Here is a 27,449-nt window from a genome sequence, read left to right on the forward strand (position 1 = left end):
ATTTTCTGACCGGCTGCACCTCTTTCTTTTCCTCTTCCGATTGGATGTAAGTGGAAATGATAATATAGTTCTAATTCTCTGTAAACTTGCTTTCGGGTAAATGTTTCGAATCCTTTTGTCTGCAGCTCTGAAGAGGGTTTTCCGTGGTTTCCCATTTTCACACCAGGCAACTGCAGGGGCTGTACCTTAACTAAGGCTTCGACCAGACACCTTCTTTGTATTGGTGCTCAGTTAAGTCACTAGAAGAATAAAACAGCGTTAGTACATAGTGCCGTGGCTTACTGTAACTTTCTCACAATCATGTTACTCTGGAACTCTTTCCGAATCGTACCTCAAGGCAAGTTTATTACACGGTGTAAAACCGGCTACGTAATAACATAACAGTTTCATATGCTGAAGTACACGGGATTGGTGACTGTTGGTAACTTACGTTCTTAAAATGTAAGCACCGGGCGAGTTGGCCGTGCGGTTAGGGACACGCGACTGTGAGCTAGCATCCGGGAGATAGTGGGTTCGAATCCCTTTGTCGGCAGCCCTGAAGATGATTTCCGTGGTTTCCCATTTTCACACCGGGTAGGGCCACGGCCGCTTCCTTCAAACTCCTAGGCCTATCCCATCGTCGCCATAAGACCTATAAGTGTCGATGCGATGCAGAGCCACCAGAAAAAAAGAAAGAAAGGAAAGTAGCCTTAACAATTCTCTCCTTTCTCTCTAACTGCGGCTAGTATCAATACCTCTCTCTCTCTCGGTCTCGCATTCAGAAGTCGTGCCTACCTGGTTCAGTCGCCATTGTACTCCATCTGACCCCGTGAATGTAGCCGCAATTTCACAGGTGCCACACTGATCTGGACCGATTTAAATCTCCATAGCTCTTCTTCAACGCGCAAGATTGATTACTTCGTTCCTAAACCGTTCCCTGTTGTACCTGCCGCTCGCTTTGACAACCCAACTCCACCGTGGCCTTCTTCCTTCAGTGTATTTATTTAACATGCACTTTCAGTCATTGTGTAGAAATACAAATACGCATTACTTCTATCAGGAGGCAAGATGCCTCGATTACTCGCAGTTTATACTGGTCACCAGTTCCTGTATTTTATCCCTTTGGCTGGTAACTGTTGGTGAACTCGTTTGAGTCCTTCGCTGTTGCTTCATTTGGGATCTGAGGGCTCTGTGGTATTTATTACACATGTTTGAAGTCTAGCATTTTCTTTATTGTGATGTCTGTATTCGTTGTGCATTCATCATTATTTGTGAGAAAAATTGGAAAGGATTTTGCTGTAATTTTTTTTTTTTGCTAGGGGCTTTACGTCGCACCGACACAGATAGGTCTTACGGCGACGATGGGATAGGAAAGGCTTAGGAGTTGGAAGGAAGCGGCCGTGGCCTTAATTAAGGTACAGCCCCAGCATTTGCCTGGTGTGAAAATGGGAAACCACGGAAAACCATCTTCAGGGCTGCCGATATTGGGATTCGAACCTACTATCTCCCGGATGCAAGCTCCCAGCCGCGCGCCTCTACGCGCACGGCCAACTCGCCCGGTGCTGTAGGTTTTGGGAAAGGCGTTATTGCAGGATTTTCCGTAAGAAAAGCAGCCAAGAGAAATGAAATTCAAAACCTCGTCTAAGCTGAGCCTTTGTAATAACTATATTTAATTTATTACCATTACACTAACCTCTATAGTTGTGTTGTATGCGTACACACCAGGAAAGGATCTGGGGACATTTTGATTTAATTAATTTTGTGTGGCTATTTCTAGCCGAATGCAGCCCTTGTATGACAGACCCTCCTATAAGGGTGGGCGGCATCTGCCATGTGTAAGTAACTGCGTGTTATTGTGGTGGAGGATGGTGTTATGTGTGGTGTGTGAGTTGCAGGGATGTTGGGGACAGCACAAACACCCAACCCCCGGTCCACTGGAATTAACCAATAAAGGTTAAAATCCCTGACGCGGCCAGGAATCGAACCCGGAACCCTCTGAACCGAAGACCAGTACGCTGACAATTCAGCCAACGAGTCGGACGACATTGAAAATATGAATGTCTTTGGGTAGCGCTGAAACGTTATTGAAACAACCTACCACAATAAGTATTGCAAAATATGGGTGATTTTCACTTGAAAATGAAAACCGGTAATCTGAATGTTTAAAATCCTTTTTGTTGTTTGGCTGTAGCCTTGAACTTCTCAGCAGTTACTATTACTTGACAAATTTCGTTGCCAGAAAGGGCTTCGTTTCTGCACGACTTTCCTATTAATAGTCCGGCTCCATAGCTAAATGGTTAGCGTGCTGGCCTTTGGTCACAGGGGTCCCGGGTTCGATTCCCGGCAGGGTCGGGAATTTTAACCATCATTGGTTAATTTCACTGGCACTGGGGTTGGGTGTATGTGTCGTCTTCATCATCATTTCATCCTCATCACGACGCGCAGGTCACCTACGGGTGTCAAATCGAAAGACCTGCACCTGGCGAGCCGAACATGTCCTCCGACACTCCCGGCACTAAAAGCCATACGCCATTTCATTTCATTTCCTATTAATAATTTAAAAAGTGAAATGCGTCACTTAAAATCAGTCGTGTCAACTAAGAACATACATTACCGGGCGAGTTGGCCGTGCGCGTAGAGGCGTGCGGCTGTGAGCTTGCATCCGGGAGATAGTAGGTTCGAATCCCACTATCGGCAGCCCTGAAGATGGTTTTCCGTGGTTTCCCATTTTCACACCAGGCAAATGCTGGAGCTGTACCTTAATTAAGGCCACGGCCGCTTCCTTCCAACTCCTAGGCCTTTCCTATCCCATCGTCGCCATAAGACCTATCTGTGTCGGTGCGACGTAAAGCCCCTAGCAAAAAAAAAAAAAAAAAAAAAAAAAGAACATACATTTCAAGTCACATACGAGGTTTACTCCTCTAAGCTTAATCATATCCATAAAATTAGCCAGTTCTCTTTTAGAAAATCTCTCTCTACAATCCATTTCCAGAAATCGCAGTAGCCAGTTGAAAGATACTCGAATCAGCGTTATGGAATCCTGGATCGATTTATGCCAATGTACTCCAGCAGCAAAGCGATTACTGTACTTGATTATGGTGTAGTGCATTGAGATATATTTCACTAAAGACATTGGATGGTGGTATCATTATTTTAAGGCGAAGTACAACTTGATAATAATAATAATAATAATAATAATAATAATAATAATAATAATAATAATAATAATAGAATTATACGGATAAACATGATGGAACGAGCATATGGTATAACTGGGAATACCTACAACAAAAAATGTTTAACTAAAAACCTCAACATACAACATTACAACACAGTAGTCAAACCGGGATGCCTATAGACGAGTGAATGTCTAGTACTGGGTTACAAACCGAGTAAATTAGAAGTACTGGAAAGGGAAATTATAAGTAAAAATACTCGGTTCGCTAAGAATTACAAAACTCCGGAAATCAAGAAGTAATGATGAGATATACTGAAACATAGGAAACATAACTGATACAATGTGGAAGTGGTTATTGATATTTCTTGGACATTTATACAGAATGGATGACAACAGATTAACCAAATAGATCTTCAAATATCTTTGGAAGAAGAAATCAACAACAACATGGATTCATGAAGTCAAGAAAGAATTGAAAAAAAACATAAGGGAAGAAGAAACACACACACAGAGAGAGAGAGAGAGAGAGAGACATTTTAGAAATAAAGTGTTAAAAGTGGAAGGATTCCAAGGTCGGGAGGGAAAGAAAACAGGCTCAAAATGGTCCGAGGAGAGTATTTTTTTTTTTGCTAGTGGCTTTACGTCGCACCGACACAGATATGTCTTATGGCGATGATGGGATAGGAAAGGCGTAGGAGTTGGAAGGAAGCGTCCGTGGCCTAAATGAGGTACAGTCCCAGCATTTGCCTGGTGTGAACATAGGAAACGACAGAAAACCATCTTCATGGCTGCCGACAGTGGGATTCGAACCCACTATCTCTCGGATGCAAGCTTACATCCGCGCACCTCTAACCGCACGGACAACCCGCCCGGAGAGGAGAGGAAAAGGAGGCATAATGAGCAGATGGATTATTGGAGGAAGGACAAGGAACAACAAGGGATGAAGCATTGGAATTGTCACGTGGTCCCTAGAAGATCCTAACGAAGAAATAATAATAATAATAATAATAATAATAATAATAATAATAATAATAATAATACCTCAGCTACTATGTGGAGGAATTTTTATTTGACCCCATCTAGGATGCCTGCGTTTCAATTGCGACGTTCCGTTTCCCTCTACGAGATAGCAGAGTGAACTGGATCCCTCTTGTACGATCTGCGGCTGAGTTTTAATTAATTTTCTTTGGTAAACACCAAGTGTGTCAAACGATAGGTATATTTTACATGCGGACATCCGTACGACATGAAGTGTCGAATGGACTTTTTCTCTCCCTAAAAAACTCCTACTATTCCTGCCGGGTTTGAAACGGGGACCTTGGGATCCGCAGGCCTACACTGATCCACAGAGGTAGCTAACTTCTCAAGGAAAACTTTCTGTGTAAAATGCAGTCTTCAGGTTTGTCGGACTGGAAGGAACGTCGCCAACTTGGTCGTCTTGGGGCTGTCGAACTTTAGTCGCAATTACCAATTAGATACAAAACCTGGGGCTACACTGGCTCGTTATGAGAAATCTTTTAACGGGCGAGAAATATTAACTTAAATGCTACGGTTATTGGATTAGGCTGGGTATCGCATTACCCGTCACTTGCCACTTCACCACGTATTGCACAGGCCAGCGAACTTGGCCTCATTGTTGATATACTGACTACACGGGAGCACGATGCTTCCTCATTTGCATGTAGCAAACGTCGGGAGAAGAACTGCACGCAATTTTCAAGAAACTTCATTTTAACGAGTAGCTCAAGAAGAAAGAGAAGATTAAGAAATAAAAACTGGTCTTTTAAGGGAACGAAACAGCAGCGCTTAAACCTCGTGTGTGCAAAATGCTGCTGAGAAATAACACGAGTTGCCTCACCATAGGAAGGAATGAAATTGTCTTATTTTATAACGTATGCTTCAAAAGGAATGAATCAGCAACAAATTACAAATATCACTTACTACTAAATAATGAGGGATGTAATACCCATATTAACCGTACTTTTTCTGATCACCGAGCGAGCGAGTTTGTCGTGCAATGAGGGTCGCGCACCTGTGAGCTTGCTTTCGGGAGGTACTGGGTTCGAACCCTACTGTCAGGAGCCCTGAAGATAGTTTTTCCGTGGCTTCTCATTTTCATACCAGGTAGATGTAGGAGGCTGCACCTTCATTAAGGAAACGGTCGCTTCGTTCCCACTTCTATCCCATCGTCGCCATAAGACCTACCTCTTTCGGTGCGACGTAAGGCAGATTGAAAAAAAAATCATCTCCATTTCTCTTTGGATTACTGCTCTTTATTCCGAATATTTCAAGTTGTTTGTATTTTTTCAAGCGTTTGATTTAAAAATTTAAGTTTCCTGATATCACTTAAAGTTCTTGATCGAAATTCTCTCTATATTGTACTAAATTTGTATTGGGAATAACAACAGTTAGGAAAGATGAAAATTCTAATGCAAAACTGTAGGGACCGGAATTTAATTTCGTGTCATGTACTGTTGTAGTCTAAATAAAATGTTTGAATTTGTACGATTGGTTCTTGGTACTTAGTGGGACGAAGTGGTAAAACAAATAAATTTTTCCTCTTTTCCTCCTGGAATTAACTTGCTTCTGATTCCTGGTAAAGGTTGAGTGACACTCAGGGCTAAATGTCTCTCCAGATATGGAAGTCTTGTTTCTAAAATGTTAAACTTCTGGACTTGTAATCGAACCGATGCCCTTCCTGGATGAATCATAAACTCTTTTAGCACATCATCTGGGCCGTTTCTCACTTTGAAGCCCTTGTAACTAATTTTTTTTAAAACATATTCTATGTGTAGGATTCAGTTTGACATTTCGCCACACAGTCTTGCACACTGATAATGGTTTTGTTAAGTTTGAATCCTTTGTGTGTATTTTTCCTCAGCCCGAAGACTGGTTGGATCCTCAACAGCTCCACCATCAGCTGTCATAGATGGCCTAAGCATCACTGAAGAGGCTTACTAGGGAAATGAGGAGTGAGGTAGTTTCCCGTTGCTTTCCTCACCGAGTCAGAAGTTGCTATTACATATCAGTCTGCCAAGCCCACTGAAATGCATGCACCATAGCAGGGACTGGAAGTTTGAATCCACGATTTGATTTATTTTTCTTATTCTTAGTAGTGCGGGTCTACTGGTAGATCATAACTACTGTATCAGTTATTGTGAAGAGCATTACTGAGCGACTTAGATGCGCGGTCCGCACTGTGTAGTTGATAGCTTTCATTTGGCGATAGTGGATTCCAAGCCCACCAGGGAAGTACGTTTACAACTTGTGATTAATTGTGGCAACCATGTTAATGAAGGTTTTTAGGTACCTTATTGTTTTGCTTTTAATTTGTGCTGCGTATTTTTCAACAATGCGTTGATGCTTCCATTAATAAATATGAATTAATATATGTATCGGTACGTTGTTTCTTTTTCCGAAAAGCGATCATCCTGAACCAATGGACTTCATTTCTGCACTTAACATTTTGCGACAGTGATGTTTTCACCCAACAGTACATCGAGTACTGAAACTACTTATACCGGGCGAGTTGGCCGTGCGCGTAGAGGCGCGCGGCTGTGAGCTTGCATCCGGGAGATAGTAGGTTCGAATCCCACTATCGGCAGCCCTGAAGATGGTTTTCCGTGGTTTCCCATTTTCACACCAGGCAAATGCTGGGGCTGTACCTTAATTAAGGCCACGGCCGCTTCCTTCCAACTCCTAGGCCTTTCCTATCCCATCGTCGCCATAAGACCTATCTGTGTCGGTGCGACGTAAAGCCCCTAGCAAGAAGCAAGAAGAAGAAACTACTTACTGTCTTAATAGTAACCAGTTCCACTCCAGAATGCTCTTTTTCATCCCAGAAATATTTAAAAGTTTATTTTCTGAATGTGACTGCGCAGGAAAAATTGAATGTGTTAGCTCTTTTGACCGAGGAAAATATAATCCATGAGCTGGCCCAAAAAACCAGGAGACGTCTGGTATTGTAATCATCAACATGAATACAGATGTATTAATTAAATTATTGTGTTATTTTGAAAGTTTAAATTTATTGTTTTTAAGTTCACAATATGCACCCAACATTTAAAGTCCGCAGATTTTCATATTTAATCCCCGCCCCCCGAAAATAATTTCTGCGTACCCCACTGCTGGTAGGCCTGAAGATGCTTTTTCCGTTGTTTTCTTATTTTCACACCAAACACCAGGGCTTTATTAAAGACATGATCGTTTTCTTCCCAGTCATCGAAAAGCTTCCAAAGTTAAGTGCGACGTGAAGCACATAACATACTAAACAAGTAAATCGCATTGAACGAAGAATTCTCATGCTCTCTACTGTGCTTCCAAATATTTCGTGTTCGTAAAATTAGAATAAGCTTGAAGAGATGCAATGAATTTGATCAAATTCTTCTCTTCGTAAAACGAACAAAGAAAGTGTGAGTGTGTTAAAACTTGCTGGTTACACTGTGAATTGATTAGCTTGGAGAAGGAGAGTGTTAAACGGAGAAACAATAATAAAAGAGATATGATTAATCGTTATCTCTCTTTCAGTCTAGGTATCGAGGGCCACATGTTTGGTAGATAATTTAGGAGCGTGTGTGGCCTGCCCCCAGTAGCGAACAAGGTCTCTTGGGCTCGCCATATTCAAATTAAATGGAACAACGTCCGGCCGTCGTGTCTGTTTCCATTCGCCCTCTGATACGTCTCAAGTCTTAAGTCTTAACCTCTTCAACTCGCAGCAGAACAACTCTCACACGCCAGGGGGCCGCGAATTGCTGCTGTTGTTGTGTGGGATGTTGATAATATACAGCAGAACGCTGGTTCGATTCATTAGTCGTGAATTTCGGGGTTCGTTAGTCAACGTTTTCCAATTAACAAGCCGACTAAAGTGGCAGAGAAGACTTTTAAAAGAAATTGCCCGGTCGCTAACCATGAAGAGAAATGTTTTGCTTTTTTATGACACATGGGCATGTGTTTCTACAGGTCACACCGAGGTTTGTGAAGTCCGAAGTTCAAGATTGCAAATGTTTCCTCTCCCTAGGAGGCTATGCAGGATATTCCATTAATGAGAATAATAGTTCATAAACATTGACGCTACATCAGAAATGTTTTGCGCTAATTATTCAGTTTTTATTTCTCCAAGTTGTCATGAAATGTACAAATAATGGATTCATTGCTCTTTCCTTTCACGTCGTTAGGTAGCTATCGGCAAATTTATTTTGAGGTTGACATGTTTATACTTTTTTCAATAGGCAGTAGTTTGACGAATCATAGATGTTATGTCATACCGGTATTCAAATTTTACCACGATCTGGTATATATATCAGTTCATCCTTTCAACACGTAAAAGTTTGATCCTTAGACTTATGTTTGGACCCTCAGAAAGCTTATTGGAATATTTACCATTATCAGGCATAATCAATTCACTGACAGACTGCATTATGTTAAATTAGGAAATGATCCTTGCCAGTTATATCAATGTACCTCTGTGCCCCGTACAATAACTAATAGTTATACTTGCTTCTAACTACCGCGAAGAGCCTCCCTATCCCTTGTAGTAGATCATATTTTATATCACTTTGAATGTCTGTTGTTCCTCCAACAATACTAATTGTGGCTCCCAGCAGAAGAGCTTGGCCAGGTTTTAGCAGCTGGCACGACGCGACAGCTTCCGTAGAGACTGTGTGGCATGGCGCCCCTTGTCTGTTTTGCCGACGCCGCAAATGGCACACACACTCAACTCCCCAGGGGGGCCAACATAAGAAGACGACATTCAACACACAGCTCATGTTTGCTATTCGCGACCTCTCACCACATGGCAAGTATGAGTTGTAATTGTCGCCTGCCCCGTGTGCTACTAGGCTACGTGTACTAAGATCGGAGATCATAGTACATGCGTAGTAGTTTGTAATTCAATTGTCATTTATTCTCTCATTGTTTATCTTTCTTTAATGCTCTCGTATTAATACACCGGTATTGTTTTCGTTACATTTAAACAACTGGAGTTTGTTAGTAGAGATTCAACATACTGTCATCGTAGGAGTCAAGAAACTCCCTGAGATGCTGGGATTGTTTTTGAAATTATAAATTAAAATCAATAGTTGTGATAACATGTGATTCCTTAAATAAAAATTATTTTATAATTTTATATGGGAAAAAGATAGTTTGCAGATATCAATGAATCTTATTAATATGCACGAATAGTTCTATATTTTGTTTTATTAATGTGCCTTCTTAAAACTCTTAAACATTTAACATTGCATTACAAGTTTAATGATAAATTACTGTAAATCAAAATTAGGTTTTCTCTAAACTATTAGGAATGTTCTTGTTATATTTGAGGAATCATTTCGAAAATGTATTTGGATTTTTACTTATAATTATTCCTAAATATCCCTTTCTTGTTTGTGTTATAAGGGGTTTCTTCTTGTCTCTGGTACCACTGTTCCATGGAATCATTAACTATTACGTTGCTTTACCCCTGATTGATACGTTTTATTAATCCTTTACCAGAAGAATATGTTTATTCACAATAATTCAAAACCTTCTACTTTATAAGTTAATTCTATGATAAATATACATAACAAACAACGATATACAAACAAACAAGCAAACAAACAAACAAACAAAAAAAATGCACTAGCCCGCAAACGCTCAACGTTTAACTGCCGGCAGATGTGAGGTCAGCTAACACGAAGTTTGCTCACGGGATATGTTCATCCTCCTAATAACTACTTTTATATAATTGGAAATTCCAGTATATACAGTGTTCGAACAATTCTCTAAATATAAGACATATGCTGGTGTATTCCCAGCATTGTTACTAGTGGCACTGAACTAGACAGTTATAATTGACTCTATCAGAGTGACATCTCTGACAGGAATGTATATTATATCTGTATTAGGATAATATGTGTGTTGATGCGAGCATCCGCTCATAACAAGTTGTACGTCTCTACTCTGGAAACATATATAACAGTATTCACACACAAATTGATGGGAGAATGGCAGACGTCTGACAGAAGAAAACCGCGTTCCTCCCAGCTCCCATATGTTATATATCATGAGATCAACTCATCGGGTTTAGCTCCTGTTCTCTTCTAGGATCGCGCTCACTCTTTCGCAAACATTTCAAGTAGTAATATATATTTGACTTTTCATCCTAATATATCATACAGCAGCTTACATACAGAGTGGGTGGCTTGTACAGTATGTGTATCAAGTCCAGGCCCATTCGTCACCGCAAAAGGAATGGAGGCTATTATTGTATTCACTCGTACAATTTAGAAGGCGATGTTTTACAGTTAGTCTTATGTGTAATATACACGGATGTGAGGAATGTTTCATGATTATAAAGTATTCCTTTACCAGAATTCAATGTGAAAATATTACTCAATTCATAGGAACCCATTGTTTAAGTTTCTTGTGTGATCTGACGTTGAAGTCTCTCATACTTAAAAAACGGAAACTTAGTCGTTTTATATATTTTATTAAGTAAATAGAAAATAACGATCAGATCCTCAAAGAAATTGATGAAAACAAGAAATCTTATTTATTAGATCGAACCACGAAAGGCAAAAATTGTGGGGCACAGTTTCAAACATAATTACTTCCTCTGCAACATCTTTGCCGAAAAGATTGTTGGAAATGGGGCAGAAGATAATCATGGCCTGCAAATCTTATACAGAACTGAAAAAAAAAAAACTGTTCAAGACTGAACTGTGTGGTTGCATCGACAAGGTTTAGACAATCCTAGAATGAAGTGTTAATGATGAATTCTGTTAAGTGTGATTAATAATAAACTGTCCGATTCGTTGGCTGAATGGTCAGTGTACTGGCCTTCGGTTCAGAGGGTCCCGGGTTCGATTCCAGGCCGGGTCGGGGATTTTAACCTTCTTTAGTTAATTCCAGTGGCCCGGGGGCTGGGTGTTTGTGCTGTCCCCAACATCCCTGCAACTCACACACCACACTTAACACTATCCTCCACCAGAGTAACACGCAGTTACCTACATATGGCAGATGCCGCCCACCCTCATCGGAGGGTCTGCCTTGCAAGGGCTGCACTCGGCTAGAAATAGCCACACGAAATTATTATTTTTATTATTAATAATAAACTGTAATTAAGTCGTAGCTAGATTGTTTTATTTAGATTTTGATTCTGAGATTCACACTTTTAATTTTTTATAAACATATTACTAAAGAAATACAAATGGATACGTTCATTAATACGTTGAAAACATTTGTCTAATTTTGTATCACTTCCCAAAATCGTTTTTTTTATGCGAAACAAAAGGAAGTTTTTAAATCCTGTAAATAGAAACTGACCCCTTCAAACGTCATCCCTGTGTTCACTTGGCAAAACTCTCATTGTGATAAAGTGTATTCTAATATTCAGCACGCACTTCTCCAATCATCGTTTAGGAGAAGTGTATGTAATACAGTGAATGAGGGAGAAAGAGAGATTGGAGGTGGATGAAGGGAGAAGTGGGATGATATATGAACAATGTGTAAGAAAAGGTATAAATCAAGGAAAGGCTCAGGAGAGGCAGAGTGAGGAAGAAAGAATGTGTGTGTGTGTGTGTGTGTGTGTGTGTGTGTGTGTGCGCGTAGTTTTACATAATTTATTCAGTGTCTGCATGCTTAAAATTACGATTATTTCAAACACCCACTGGAATAGTTCCACAGTTTTGCTAAGCTCTTGAAAAGAACGTTGAAATTGTGTTGTTGTCCGGTTCGTAAATTTAGTGCAACGGTTGCTCATTTTTCATGCTTTTCAAATAATATATTACATGTTGTTTCAAAACGAAACATAGTCCGTTCTGATTTACATAAAAAAATAAGCGTTATAAAATGCGTTTAGGAATTGACCTGCATGAATAAAGGTTATAGTTAATGATATGTTTTTAGTGTAAACATTTCAGTATTAGAATGATAACATATTTGATTTAAATTTAAGAACTTTTGTGTCTTTGGACTCAACCTTCATGAATTTAAAATAGTGGACACGTTAATGAATTATTTTATGAAGAAAATCTCTAGAACAGATTTCCACCAAACCTTGTTCCCCTGTGGGTCGTGGCGGTAGAATAACACACACGGTATCCCCTGCCTGTTGTAAGAGGCGAGTAAAAGGGGCCTCAGGGGCTCTCAACCTGTGAGCATGGATTGGTGACCACTGGGCCCTGAGCTGAGTCCAGGCATTGCTTCCGCTTACTTGTCCCAGGCTCCTCACTTCATCTATCTTATCTGAACTTCCTTGGTAAATTCTTGTTCTTTTCCGACTCCGACGCTATTAGAGCACTCGAGGCCTAGGGAGTCTTTAATTTTCACGCCCTTCGTGGGCCACGACTTTCTTTGGCCGATCCCCTTCGTTTTTCCAAGTGTCGGGTTTCTTCCTGGAATACTTATCTTCAGTAGTTGTGAACTGCTGTACCATTCCACGACGTTCTCTAAATATGGGGTTTCACAAACTGTGTAACTTTTGACATAATTTTGTGAGTCGAATTAGCTTTATTATTTTATTTTTGTAAATAGTGGTATAATCGACTTCCATACAAGCTTCTAAAACCGTACAAACTTAGCTTCGCGTGCATTATTATTAATAATTATTAATAAAACTTCCTCCATGAGGAGGCTTTGAATTATAAAATTTTAAACGCGATATTATAGAAAGAATTCTCATTTTATCTGCTATAAACTCGTGACTCAGCACAAAGAAATTAACAGAGCTGTGAACGGAATCATAGTAAGTACAGTGTAGAAATATATTACCAGGAAGTAGCTGTAATGAAGGAGTTGCATGTGACAGATCAAAAGGTCGATATCTGTACATTGCGTGTAAAGAAGGGTCCGCCCCAAATCCGTGGCTCGCCATTTTCACCCAAAGCCCAAGAAGACATGACAGAAGTCCGTGAAGTAAGGTGTGCGGTCCACTCCACATTCACCACGTTCATTTGTTTCTCGAGGTTCAAAGCAAAAAGAAATCCGGTTTTCTAAACTCGTGTTTAAGAGCTTTTGGAGGACACTCCCACTGTGCCACATACCACAGTAGGAGACTTATATCTTCAGCAATATGTACAAGATAAAACTATACGCGAGCAATCTGGTATTTAAAAATTTGGACACAAGTGTCGTAACAAGTTTACTTAAATGGAATGCGTGCTTTCTTAATCGAAAACAAATTCCGTGCATACTTACATAAATGAACATGACAGCGTCAATACAAAATATGTTTTTAATTGGATCACCGTCTTATATCCTTCTTTGTCAAACAAGTCTGTGTTTGTAGCAGAAATTGTGAATGTGCAGTAGCTGAGGAATTCAATTCATGCCTCAGGATATTTCAGTAAGTTCACCAAAAAACAAAGTCGGTTTGGGAAATATGTACTTAAAACACTGAGAATGAAAAACGAATCTTGTTTAGAAAAACGTGTAAAACATGAACAGCGACAATAATACGAATAAGTAAAGAAAGCGAAAGATTGATTGGGTCAATTAAGAAAAGAAAACTCAAATTTTTGGACATCTGTTTAGAATGGACGGGAAGAGGCTGACAAAACAAATTTTTTAAAAACACTTTGCCATAGAACTAAAGTTTCCGACAAATGGTTCGTGGAGGTAAGAAAGGATCTTGAGCAGTCTGTATTACAACGGGAAAGACATCCTAAACCGAAAATAGTATAGATCAGTGATAGACAACTCCGGAGGCTTCCATGACGAACAGAAACTGAATAGGGGATGGACAAAGGAAAAAAGACAGGCTGCCAGGGAAGGAATAGAAAGATTTTGGGCCTAAACGATGATGATAATAATAATAACAATAATAATAATAATAATAATAATAATAATAATAAAATGGGACGGTAGGTACTGAGGAAGATATTCTGACGCAAGTTTCAATATGATAAGTGGATGCGAAAATTCTCCGAAGAACTCTATTCATCAGCTGAGTGATTCACTTCAGTCGCACGCAAAATATGCAGGCCTATGAAATTCTGTCGACTGTTAATACGAATGGATGACTTGCGATTGACCATTTTTTTCGTTATCAATAGCACACGAAAAATCAAAGTACGCTGGCTAGTAGGCACACAAAACGATTTCACAGAAATCAAAAATGACCCATTGACGACGACAACAACAAGGACTACATACCAAAAAAAAAAAAAGATTAACACCCATAAGTTTGCATCCAAGAATCCAAGCGACAGGCCCGCAGTGGAAGGATGTTTTGGGAAAGTAAGAAGAACGAGAAGGTCAGGATGAAGAACACGAATACTATACAGGGTAGTCGTAAACAATGTTAACCGGGTTTATCAACGTTATAGGGTTGGTCATACTGATAAATAATTCTTTATATGGCACCATTGTCATTTTATCAACTGCTGAAATTAGCCAGTCAGATCACTTCAAATGGGTTTTGCGGGGCACTGTTGCTAAATCTGTAATACGCATAAGACAAGCTGACTTACTTGGTTGAAGGCACTTTTATTAACCTTATTCAGAATATTAACAAAATAACTCAACTTATCTGATTCTTCTCGGGGGACTGTTTTACTGGAAGTAAAATTTGGCTATTTCTTCTACATTATGAAGAAATGGATTATCTTGTTAGTGTCAAAGAATAGCGAGATTTGACCTTAGTAGTATACTAAAAAAATTAAAAACTGAACAGTATAACTTATCTGTTTTTCCCCCTGGATGAGTGAATTCTTCTTGTGTTGAAGTTGATATTTACCATGTAGCAAAGACAAAATGAAAGTTTCAAAAAATCTTATGTGCAAAGTTCAGTATCTTCTCATTCTTTCACAACCATCAGAATACTACTGTTGATAGATGAACTTTGAGGTGCTGGCTCACATATCCCCTTTCTCACATATTTTTTGCCGTTATCTCGTAGTAGGTTGTTTCGTGTTGAAATCCAGTGTTTTATGTGCTAGGTTATTGCAAGTAATTGCAGCGATTTTACTGGAGAACGTAATATCCAGCTAGGCGCATACATCATTCTGAAGTGACGTTGTGTAAGTGCTCCGATGGTCAGAATATCATGTATTAAAATAAATGTTAGATCATCATCATTCCTTTCATACGGTGCCCCTTAGCAATTCTAGGGAAATACTGCTTTAAAATTTAAGATAGTTTTGTTTAAAAAATGTTTCGTACTTTGTTAGCGAATCGTGTATTGTACAAAATTGTAGATTAAAGAGCAAGACAATTATCTTACTACAAAAACCCATAGCACGGGTGGTTATACACAGTTTTGATATTAATTCTTCCGTATAAGAAGAGACTGCTAAGTTTTGTGCAGTTAAATTTGACTTCAGTGAACTAAAACTCAGAATATTTTGCAGTATTTTTGCATATTATACACGCTGATTCAGTCAAAGCGTGCAAAAGTGAAACAGGGAATATGAGATGCTGCACTCAACATTCTGAGATACAGAACCTAGATCTGTAAGCCAACTTAAGTAAATAACGGCTTGAACATCGCTATCACTATTACTGTTTATCGGATTATTCACAGCTAATTTTCATACTATGTTTTGCATTATTTACAAGATCACATTCTCGACAAACCTGAGTTAACGTACAATGTAGTAACTGACAATAGTTGCTCAAAAAGTCGGCCGTCAACATCAGTGCTAGCAAGACAGCGGTGTGTATGATTCTGCGCCGCCTTTTCAAATATCCTTGGCGAAAAACTGTAAAATAATTAGCCGAGTTGAGTGGCTCAGACGGTTGAGGCGCTGGTAGGTTCGATCCTGGCTCAGTCCGGTGGTATTTGATGGTGCTCATGCTCAAATACGTCAATCTCGTGCCGGTAGATTTAATGGCACGAAAAAGAACTCCTGTGGGACGAAATTCTGGGACCTCGGCGTCTCCGAAAACCGTAAAGTAGTTACTGGGACGTAAAAGCAAATAAAATTATTATTATTATTATTATTATTATTATTATTATTATTATTATTATTATTATTATTATTATTATTATTATTATTAAATAAATTAGCTGTAAGTAATCCAGAAAAATCAATTTTATTTTTGTGTGTGGCCTCTATAGAGATCTGATGCACTTTTTACGAGTTGACTCCCTATAGCTGACCTGCGTCCCAGTGATGATGGCACCGTACCTGAAATGAATTCTGATATTGAACATGCCACAAAAACACGGTTACCGAGCCAGAGGAATTAACCAATGAAAGTTAAGATCCCCGGCCCGGACGGGAATATACCCGGGATTCCTAAAGCAAGAGACCAGCATCGAACCCTTTTAGCCATAGAGCCGGATCAAAAAATAGCAATTATGACAGACATAAGCCCATATCTCCTTAAGCTGGCTTCTCAGACTCCAAGTTTCCTAAGTCAATATGCTCATCAGAACGCCCCCTATTTCAAGTAGTAATATATTTGACTTTTCATCCCAATATATCATACAGCAGCTTACATACAGAGTGGGTGGCTTTTACAGTATGTGTATCAAGTCCAGGCCCATTCGTCACCGCAAAAGGAATGGAGGCTATTATTGTATTTACTCGTACAATTTAGAAGGCGATGTTTTACAGTTAGTCTTATACATGAATATGAGGAATTTTCCATGATTGTAAAGTATTCCTTTACCAGAATTCAATGTGAAAATATTACGCAATTCATAGGAACCCATTGTTTAAGTTTCTTGTGTGATCTGACGTTGAAGTCTCTCATACTTAAAAACGGAAACTTAGTCGTTTTATATATTTTATTAAGTAAATAAAAAATAACGATCAGATTCTCAAAGAAATTGATGAAAACAAGAAATCTGATTTATTAGATCGAACCACGAAAGACATAAATTGTGGGGCACGAAAGAAGTGAAATAATATTGCTAATCTGAGAGCTTATTTTTCCACTGGAAGTCGGTAGTCATTGTACATATATGCACTATGAGGCAAACGAAGATGCGGTCTCTAGAAGTTCAAGTACGTGACCAGATACAATGCAATTTTTATTTTTATCCGCAATAAAATTGTCAGTAAGGAAGTTATTAATGTTGACAGGACATTATTCGTGGTTTGCGGTGCTGTACGTCTGTTATTTATGAACACGCGTACACCCCACACCCTAATCCAGTTTGCTACACTAATAATTTGATCTGGTTTTACTTTGCCAGTATAAAATAAATGCATTCTGCTTATAATAATGTTATGTAGGATTTCAAACTGAAATTTCTTTAGAGAATTTGAGACTGAACATCATTACATGTTTTTTTTTGTTAAATACGAAAAAGAATTAAATACCATTTCGTCTGTTTAATTGTTGAATACGACTATTAATTTTTCATTGAACACCGTGCAAGAAATCTTACATATGTGTGTTATTTGGCTACTTTTACAATCATTCCGAACCAGATCTGTTGATGTATGAAAATTAGAGTATGAAAGTATGGGATTTATTGGTTACTAGTGACATTCGGTACGAGAAAATTGAATTTAACCTTCGTTGCTAATTGTTTTTGAAATTCTCCAGTAACCTGCCGTGACATTTTGAGCATGTCATTAACGTCCTTTCTGTTGCATTTATTTTAATAGACGCCGGTATGCAGCAATTTTGCCCTGAAAAGGCGTTCTCGAACTTAAATCTACTGACATTTCCATCGCATTTAAGCGAGCGTCGCGACCAAAACACTCATTTCACATAATGACACTATATAAACAAAATTTGCCGGGATGGAGTGCCTCCGTGGCTCAGGCTTCTCACCGCTGGGTTTCGTGGTTCAAATCCCGGTAACTCCATTTGAGATTTTTGCTGGACAGTGTGCAGGCGGGACAGGTTTTTCTCCGGGTAATCCAGTTTTCCGTATCATCTTTCATTCCTGCAACACTCTCCAATATCATTTCATTTTATCTGTCAGTCGTTAATCATTGCCCCAGAGGAGTGCGACAGGCTTCGGCAGCCGGCACAATTCATATCCTCACAGCAAGTTGGGGACTTAATTCATTCTATCCCTGACCTGGTCACTGACTGGAAAACAGCGTGTATGTTTTCATTTTTCATCTCTTCTGGAACCAGTGCTGCAAAGGACGGTAGTCAGCGAATAACTTGTCTGTTTTTCTTTCTTTCTGCTGCTACTTTCCGAAATGAAGTTAAAAAAATAAGAAACCAAAATGTGACGTTCGGTGACAAAAAATTAAAAGAAAAGTTCATTTAGAGCATAATCATGGTGATAATTACGCTCAGCATGGAACAAGAAGTGCAGGAGGAATGTCCCTGTACTTCAAGGCTGATTGGTTGGCTTACCACACGCACTCTGCAACAACTATATTCTAACAGTTAACTCGTGGTGGCATTCATTTGATAGTGTCCCACATTCCAGTCATAGCTGTACACTGAGTCTTTACTGAGAACAAGGTAAAATGGTTCACAGTACTCTACTAGAATCATTCACTCACTATTTACTCTCGCAGGTCGGTAATGAACTCCAGTTCAAGTGTAACAGATGTTTACACTGTGTCATTTACCCTCTTTCTAATCCTGAAAAGTAATGTTTCTCAATACATAGCCTATTTTTGGTTCTAGATTACTCATGAACATTCTATTTATGGCATTGCATTCGTGCATTCTGATCCCGCAAAGATTAATTCAGTCATCCAAGGGAATAACAAGATAAGTCAAGGGAAGCATGTTTTGTTTTTTAAACAATATGAAATCACCGATTCACCGCATGTTGTCAGACAATTCTGCGTTATATGAAGCAGTTTTTTAAATAATGGCTTTGGTTCGATTTTATTTAATTCAAAGTCTTAATGAAGTATCTTCCTTGGATCTTGAATGAAAGTGACTTGTCCTCTGTTGATCAAACATTATTTTCTGATGCGGAATAGTCAAAACCAAAGCGTGTTAGTCACATTTGTGTATTGTTAGCTAGTGAGATTTTACAGTTCCCTCTAACAGAGACAGCTGTGTAAATTCACTACCAATAATTCCTTTAAGGGGAAACCAACACCTTTGACCGACCAGAAGTGCAGTTTTTGTTAATATCTGCAATACTTTCGAAGTTGTGACCAAACACATGAAGTCCTGTCAAACTTTAATGGTAAGTTTGCTGCTTGTTCCCCGCAACTTTTCTTTTTCAGACCTCTTTCCCTGATAACTCAGGAAGTTTTTAAGATATTAAGATGAAATTTTGCATGCCTGTATATTTCATAGAGAAGAAGAATATGTACTAGAATTATTGAGGTAGCTTTATTGTTTAAGTTCTTTAAAAATATTTTCAAATGAAAATTAAGGAAAAATTGACTGCTTGAAAATAAGTTCATGAAGAAAATATTTATACTTGTGGACTTCACTGACTCTAGTTCATATTGTAGCTATAACATTACTAATCATAATAAAAATAATCATAGAAATATATTCATGTGTTTGGAAATAATCAGGGAAACGGCAAAGTAGTGGCCATGATACACCCCATTTTGAATAATTAATTATATATAATGGCATAGGTTTATATGATTTATAAATATGTAGGCATGTTACTAAGGAATAATGTGTTTGTCATACTAAGCCTCCTTTTAGTAATTATTTACATTGCTGCGGGTAAAAGAAAAGTTTAACACACCCCATTTCTCTATGTTCAAAGGTGTAGATGTCAAATTAAAAGATAATAATGTTCCCATCCACAATCTTCTTCTACCGCTTTTCCCACACCTGTGGCGTCGCGAGTGTGAACTGTGTCGCACATGTGGATTTGGCCCTCTTTTACGGCCGGATGCCCTTCCTGATGCCAACCCTATACGGACAGATGTAATCACTATTGCGTGTTTCTTTGATAGTTGGTAATGTAGTGTGTTGTGTGAATATGAAGAGGAAAGTGTTGGAACAAACACAATCACCCAGTTCCCGAGCCAGAAAAATTAATAAGACGCAATTAAAATCCCCGACCTGGCCAGGAATCGAACCTGGGACCCTCTGAACCGAAGGCCTCAACACTGACCATTCGGTCAATGAGTCGGACAATATTCACATCCACAATAAAAACAGAAAATATATTATACACAGGACAAACTGACTTATCTAGTTGAAGCCAATTTTAGTAACACTATTCAGAATATTAACAGGAAAACTCAACTTATCTGGTTCTTACCGGGGACTGTTTTGTATTCTTGAATAATCTGAAATTACAGTTTTGCTGTTTATTCAATGTTTTGTCGAAATGACTTTTCTTGTTAGTGCCAAGGATTATAGAGCATTGACCGTTCTACGTTACTGCAAAAATAAAAATAACTATAAAAAATGACTTACCTTGCTTTTTCCCGGGATGAGTGAATTTTACTCAGATGTTTGTTATATCAAATTACAATGCTTTTCGTTTACAATTATGCAACTGAATACTGTGAGATTGGAAACGTTATTAATGAATTCCTTCCTTTAGCGATCATGGCTAGTAAAATTGCAAATGAAGATGTACTCTTGTTAATATGTACGTATAAAGTGCCCCTCCTTAAGCAGTTATTGTTCCGACAATACAAGAAAAAAAGAAAAGCATGAGTAGCCTGAGATACGAGAGTGAAGTAAACTTCCTTCATGATTTGAAATGGATCAGCCTTCTTACTGACAGAACTGCCCACCCATTACAACACTTTGAGGGCGAAGGTCGTACATTAGAACATTTGTTCGTTTTGCGGCACATTATTATTGGTCCGTATCGGCCAGCATTCCATGTCTGAGTCAGCCCGACTCTCTCGCAAAAGGTTAACGAATCTAACCTTGTAGACACTGCATCTTAGAGCATGAATTATGATCACCTGTGAGCACTAAAACTTTCTGGGAAATGGAAATGTTTTAAACGGAAATTCAGAATTTAGGTTGAAGATATAAGAGTGGCATTGGAACGGTGAGGAATTTTGTGAATGATTAAGACTCTGAGATAAAAATCATAAAAGAAATGTATGAAATATTCATAAACAAAGATGAAAAAAAGGGCTTTTGGCCTTGGAAATGTTAGGGTCGCGGTAAACATGTGGAAAAGTGGTCGATTGGTGAGTCAATGGGAGAGGAAGAAGAGGACCCGGATAGGGGTCCTGGGGGATCATCACGTTGCGGTCTCACAAGGATTGAGCACTTCTGGGTGCGAACCAACATGTTGTCAAGGGTACACCACTTAGTAGGGATCTACAAATACCCTGCACTTTTAATCACTTTATAGGACAGGTAAGCCATACAATGGGCAGATCTGAACCTGTAGGGAAGAGAAATAAGACGAAGATGATTGTGATGACTTTGGATAGTTTAAAAAATGAGTGTGTGTGTGGTTTTCAAATATGTACGCGTTTAGGTCATCGAATTCTCTTACCTGAAAATATTAGTGACGTTACTGTTCAGCACAAATTTTAGGTGGTTTGCCGTGAGCGCTTGTTGGGTGGATTCCACTAACTTGTTTGATTATCGTTGGAGGAATGAATGAGATTAATACGCAAATAATCAGCCTCATGTCAGTAGATTTTCTGACACCTTAAAGAACTCCGGCAGAAAAAAAAATCTGACACCTTGCAGTCTGTAATCTCTGTAAGTAGTTAAGCCTAGTGGGACATTAAACCATTATTATTATTATTATTATTATTATTATTATTATTATTATTATTATTATTATTATTATTATTATTATTATGTTCGGCTCCATGGATAAATTGTTAGCGTGCTGCCCTTTGGTCACAGGAGTCCCGGGTTCGATTCTCGGCAGGTTCGCGAATTTGAACCATCATTAGTTAATTTCGCAGGTACGGTGACTGGGCGTTTGTGTCGTCTTCATCATCATTTCATCCTCATCATGACGCGCAGGTCGCCTACGGGAGTCAATTCAAAAGACCTGAAACTGGAGAGCCGAACTTGTCCTCGGACACTCCCAGCACTAAAAACCATACGCCATTTCATTTTTCATTATTATTATTATTATTATTATTATTATTATTATTATTATTATTATTATTATTATTATTATTATTCATCTAGCAGGTAATTCAAACACCACAAGATGAGTAATTGGAATTGTTGACCTCATTGTCGTAAGTTTCAATGAATCGATCGACGTGAACCTGATCAGCAAGGAACAGTATTGCAGGTTCCAGATCCTCTCCGTTATACTGTGGAATATTGTAAATGCTGATGCAGAGGTCTGAGCTGGACAGCTGCACGATGTAATGGTTGTCGTTTTGCCAGCCAAGAATGTAGTACTCCATCAGTAATTATGCGTCTGAGCTATGATGGATTGAATGCTAATGAGGCCAATACTGTTTAATATTCAACAAGTAATTCAATCGGCAGTCGAACTCAAGACTCTTGTTCTGCCAGTTCATGTAACATGAGCTCTAATGAATTTGTGTCCGAACTCGTTTCGTAATAACGCTGTCAGATCCGTCCTTGACTCCACTTGCTGTGCGCGACACACGGTTATGTCATTGACGCGCATGCTCGGATCGTACTGTATTCTCCCGGTAGACCGCGGGTTTTGAATCTTTCTGAAAAGAAAAACCCCTTGCTTTGTAAACAAAAAAAAAAAAAAAGACCCAATGTCTGTATGTCAAAGTAAATATCCGTGAGGCGGTATCAGAACTCACAAGTATAATAATTAGGGAAGGATAATTAAGCCTTCACCATTACTTATAAAGTTCAATAAGTTACGTTGTTTAAGCGCTTCCGACCGAAATAAATCCACCATCCTCATCAACTGATTGGTGTCTACATAATGGCCGTTAGCATTGCAGCAGTGAAAAATTTAACTCTAATAATAATAATAATAATAATAATAATAATAATAATAATATGTTTGTCCAATTATTGATCCGTTTCTGTACGGGGTCGGGTATGAGATGAGATGAATCTCTCGTGGCGGATTTTTATGATCGGATGCCCTTCCTGGCGTCAACGTCATCAGAGGAGTTAATGAGATGAAATGAATGATGTGATATATGAAAGTAGGAAGGGAGAGGGTGAAACCCCGTGCCGGCACATAGCCTGTCGAATTGCACCAAGGGGTCTGCTCAAGGCTTAACGTCTCCATCCGACGGACGAATCACCATCAACAGCGTCATATGCCCTCACTCTATATGAGCACTGCGGAGAGGTTTGGAATTTAATCCAGGCTTTTGGCACGCAAGCTAGTTATTAGAAATTGTATACCAACACCTCCCCTGCCGGCCAACATTCTGATGGTGAAATTTTTTTCGACGAACGGGATTCGAACCGGCTAACCACGGTGTTTAGACTTCAACGCCTTGACGATCATGGCCACCAGGCGGGCTACTACCACTACTACTACTACTACTACTACTACTACTACTAATACTAATACTAATAATAATAATAATAATAATAATAATAATAATAATAATAATAATAATAATAATAATAATAATAATAATAATGACCAGTATAGGTTACTAAGAAGGGGCGAAATATACCAAAAAGTGAAAGTTTGAGTCAATGAAGGAAAGAAGTTTGAAATTTTATGGACGTCTGTTTAGTATGGACGAGAAGAGCCTGCAAAAACAGATTTTAAAACACTTGTCATTACACCTAAAGTTTCCGACAAATGCTTCAGGGAGGTAAGAGAGGATGAGCTGTCTGGATTAAATCTGGAAGACATCCTAACCTGAACAAACTATATATCAGTGATTGACTGCTTCAGAGGCTTCCATGACGAACAGAAAGGAAATACGGGATGGACAGAAGAAAGAAGACAAGAGAAAGAATGTAAAGAAGACTTCCAGTAATGTGTGAATGTTGCTTAAACGTATATACTGTAGTAATAATAATACTAACAATAATTATAATATTATTATTATAATCAACCAAACCCCATGGCTCAACAGCCCCGAAGGCCCTTGGCCTACCAAGCGACCGCTGCTCAACCTGAAGGCCTGCAGATCACGAGGTGGTATATTGTCAGCACGACGATTCCTTACGGCCGTTATTCTTGGTTCTATAGACCGGGGCCGCTATCTCACCGACAGATAGCTCCTCAATTGTAATCACGTAGGCTGATTGGATCTCAAACCAGCCCACAGATCCAGGTTAAAAAAATCCCTGATCCGCGGGATCGGAGATGATGATAATGATAATAATAATAATAATAATAATAATAATAATAATAATAATAATAATAATAATTTCTTCTGAATATATGTTGGCCTGATATAAACCTAGGCATTGTATGGCAAATCATTTGATGAGAGTGGGCGGTCTCTGCCTTGTGATGGTGATGATGACAATAATGATAAAGCATGTTATTGGTTTTACGTGCCACTAACCACCTTTTCGAAGACGCCGACGTGCCGTCAGTTTTGTCCCGAGACAGTTCTTCTCCATAGGCATATTTGTGCAACTTCTAGTACCACCAGACTGAGTCGGAAACTGCCTCGTCATCTTGGGCTTCCAAAGCAAGCCCTCTACTCACTAAGCTATTCAGATCGGCCACCGTGTGATATTAACTACAGGCAATTATAATGGAAGGGAGAACACACTCACCAAATTTTGAGGCCAACGGAATTACCTTGCAACGGCCTCGGTTGAACTCGACTGGAAATCAAACTGAACATCCTCTGACCCAGTGCCAGCAGCGCTAGCCTCTGCACTACGAGGCGGATATTTTGAAAATAAACCACTTTTATAATAAATGAATTATCTTATTGGAATATTACCAACAACCTATTCAGTAACATTGTAGAACATTTTGTATTTAGTCATAGTTGATTTATGATTTTCTGGTACGTAGCGAACCTTGCAGAAATTCCCGATTGAATCTCTGTGATAATCATGTTTTCAGTTCTTTCATGCAACTTACGAAAATGTTCGTGAGAATTGTCCTTACCCCAGTTAGCCATGGTTTGGCTTGGCTCGCACAATTGCGTAGTTTCTTCTTATTTTAGGAATATTTTTTCTCTCTCTCTCTCTCGATTTAAATGAAATCACATTAACATTCCCTGCCTGTTTCTTATCCCAAAGCCGGATCTGTGATAGTATACCAGTCTTGAATTCATCGTCTTCATCCTAATATCTTGTGTGTAGACGTGCTTCACTTTGGTCGTGCATCAGTAAATCTCTCGTGGACGATCTACCTTACGTCTGAATTCGATAACTGTGCCACTCTGTGTCTTCAATAACAATGGTATTATTTTGGTGGTTATTTGTTATTCTACGTTAATACTCGAAAGAGTGAGCCTGTGGTAATCTGGCATCGCGCTGTACTCCCAGAGGATGGATGACTGATTGACAAACAGACCACATAAGAAGACGCATGCAAGAATGTAAGTAGCTACCTTGTGCAGCTTCCTTAATATTTATATGGTCTTCGTGAGATATTTTTTCCTATTGACAACCCTAATTCCACACAGCAACTTCGCTAGTCCTCTAAATACGAGTAGATTTCTTTGGATGCAGACGACTTACTGTTGTATGGGGTGAAACAGTACCGGTAGTCGAAGTTTCGAGAAGCAGGGTAAAAAAATTCAGTTTGCAGTAAAACTTATTACGGTATAGGCTGGATAATTTCTTTATGCCCATCTTCCACGGAAAGTTATATTTTTACGTTGCGGTTGAGCCGGAGGCGAAATTGAAATTTCGGAACGAGTATCGTGAATTTGCCTGTTTAAGAGTCGCGGTGTATACCACTATGATGAATTTACTTACCGTATTTACGCGAATAATCCCCGCACCCTAACTTTAGAAAGACTGATTTTGAAAAAAAAATGCCAACATTGACTCAAATAAAACTCGCATCCCAATTTCGTGCCTCAATTTTTTTTAAAAAATATGCGGGTATTATTCGAGTAAATACGGTATTTTAAATTAACTTAGTTTTAACTAATTTTGAATCGACACGACGCAGATCGTCCATGTTTGATCCAAGCATGGACGTTTTCTTCTTTTGTTGTTCGTGTCTTGCTATAAAAGATACAAGAGGTGTGTACATGGGGTTATATGGTAATAAAACATAACAATTAATGTTATTTGAAGCAGCGAACAGTCCACTAAGCTACCAGAGTCATAAACATGGTCCTCTGATGCTGGATTAATGAAGGATTTGTATGATAAATGCGATATTTATATGTTGTGTATGGATTGACGTATGCATTAGTCAGTAATGTGATGGTGGCAGATTACTTGAGGTGGCAATGCAGAGACGTTATTGTCTGGTGTAGTTGAGTACGAAATCATGCTGCTGCAATCGGGCAGAGAGACAATTCAACAAGGTTAAGTTAGGTGGTGTAGGGGTAGCGTGCCTGCCTCTTACCTGGGGGCCCCGGGTTCAATTCCCGGCCAGGTTAGGGATTTTTTACCTGGACCTGAGGGCTGGTACGAGGTCCACTCAGTCTACGTGATTAGAATTGAGGAGCTATCATACGGCGAGATAGCGGCCCCGGTATAGAAAGCCAAGAATAACGGCCGAGAGGATTCGTCGTGCTGACCACACGACACCTCGTAATCTGCAGGCCTTCGGGCTGAGCAGCGGTCGCTTGGTAGGCCAAGGCCCTTCGAGGGCTGTAGTGCCATGGGGTTTGGTTTGGTTTGGTTTGGTTTTTATGATCTATACAACAGTTTTTGAAAGATTTATTGTTGCCGAAGAAAATATATTTAAAAAAGTAATAAAACAAACATATTGTGAAACTGCCCATTAATGGCTTTGGCCTGCGCAGCAAGATGGCCTGCACATACTGGAGTGACACGTGGTCAGCGTGATGACATCTCCAGCCACTTTTCTTAGCTTTCCTGACCGAGTCCACTGCCTCTCGTACTTGGTCTCACGAGGCGAGTTAGTCACATTTCAGCCCCTAATGCAGAGCAGATATTGTTGGACTAGCCGAGGATCAAACCCGAAGCCTGTGGTTAAGAAGCAGACACGCTAACCCTGCACCATTTATTGGTGTAATTAGCTTCACGTTGATGTAGTTTCTTTTTGCTCCTATATCTGTGTGTCTGACTCACTCACTCATACATATCCTGCGTTTTGAGAATGTCTGGGTGGAAATAACTTTTGACTGTTGCGTCCAAAAATCGATCCGGCATTTAGCGAAATTCTTTAACTTCGGCCCCTGACCATCTCTTTACACTCATTACTGTGTCACCCCCATGAAAGATTCCTTCCTTCCCTTAGATAAATTTTTAGTGGAACATGTGCACGAACGTAGTTATTTTACTTTTTCAAGTACAACAATATCTATTAAAAGATATGGTCCTTTCACCTATGTTCAGCACCGAATGTTGTGGATTTTCCCGCCGTTAAAACTTCTGACCGCATCCGGTGCGATGGAACTGCCAACCTTTGATACGGCGAAGCAGTTAGAACTCG

This window comes from Anabrus simplex, chromosome 9, assembly GCF_040414725.1.
Source record: "Anabrus simplex isolate iqAnaSimp1 chromosome 9, ASM4041472v1, whole genome shotgun sequence".
NCBI lineage: Eukaryota > Metazoa > Arthropoda > Insecta > Orthoptera > Tettigoniidae > Anabrus > Anabrus simplex.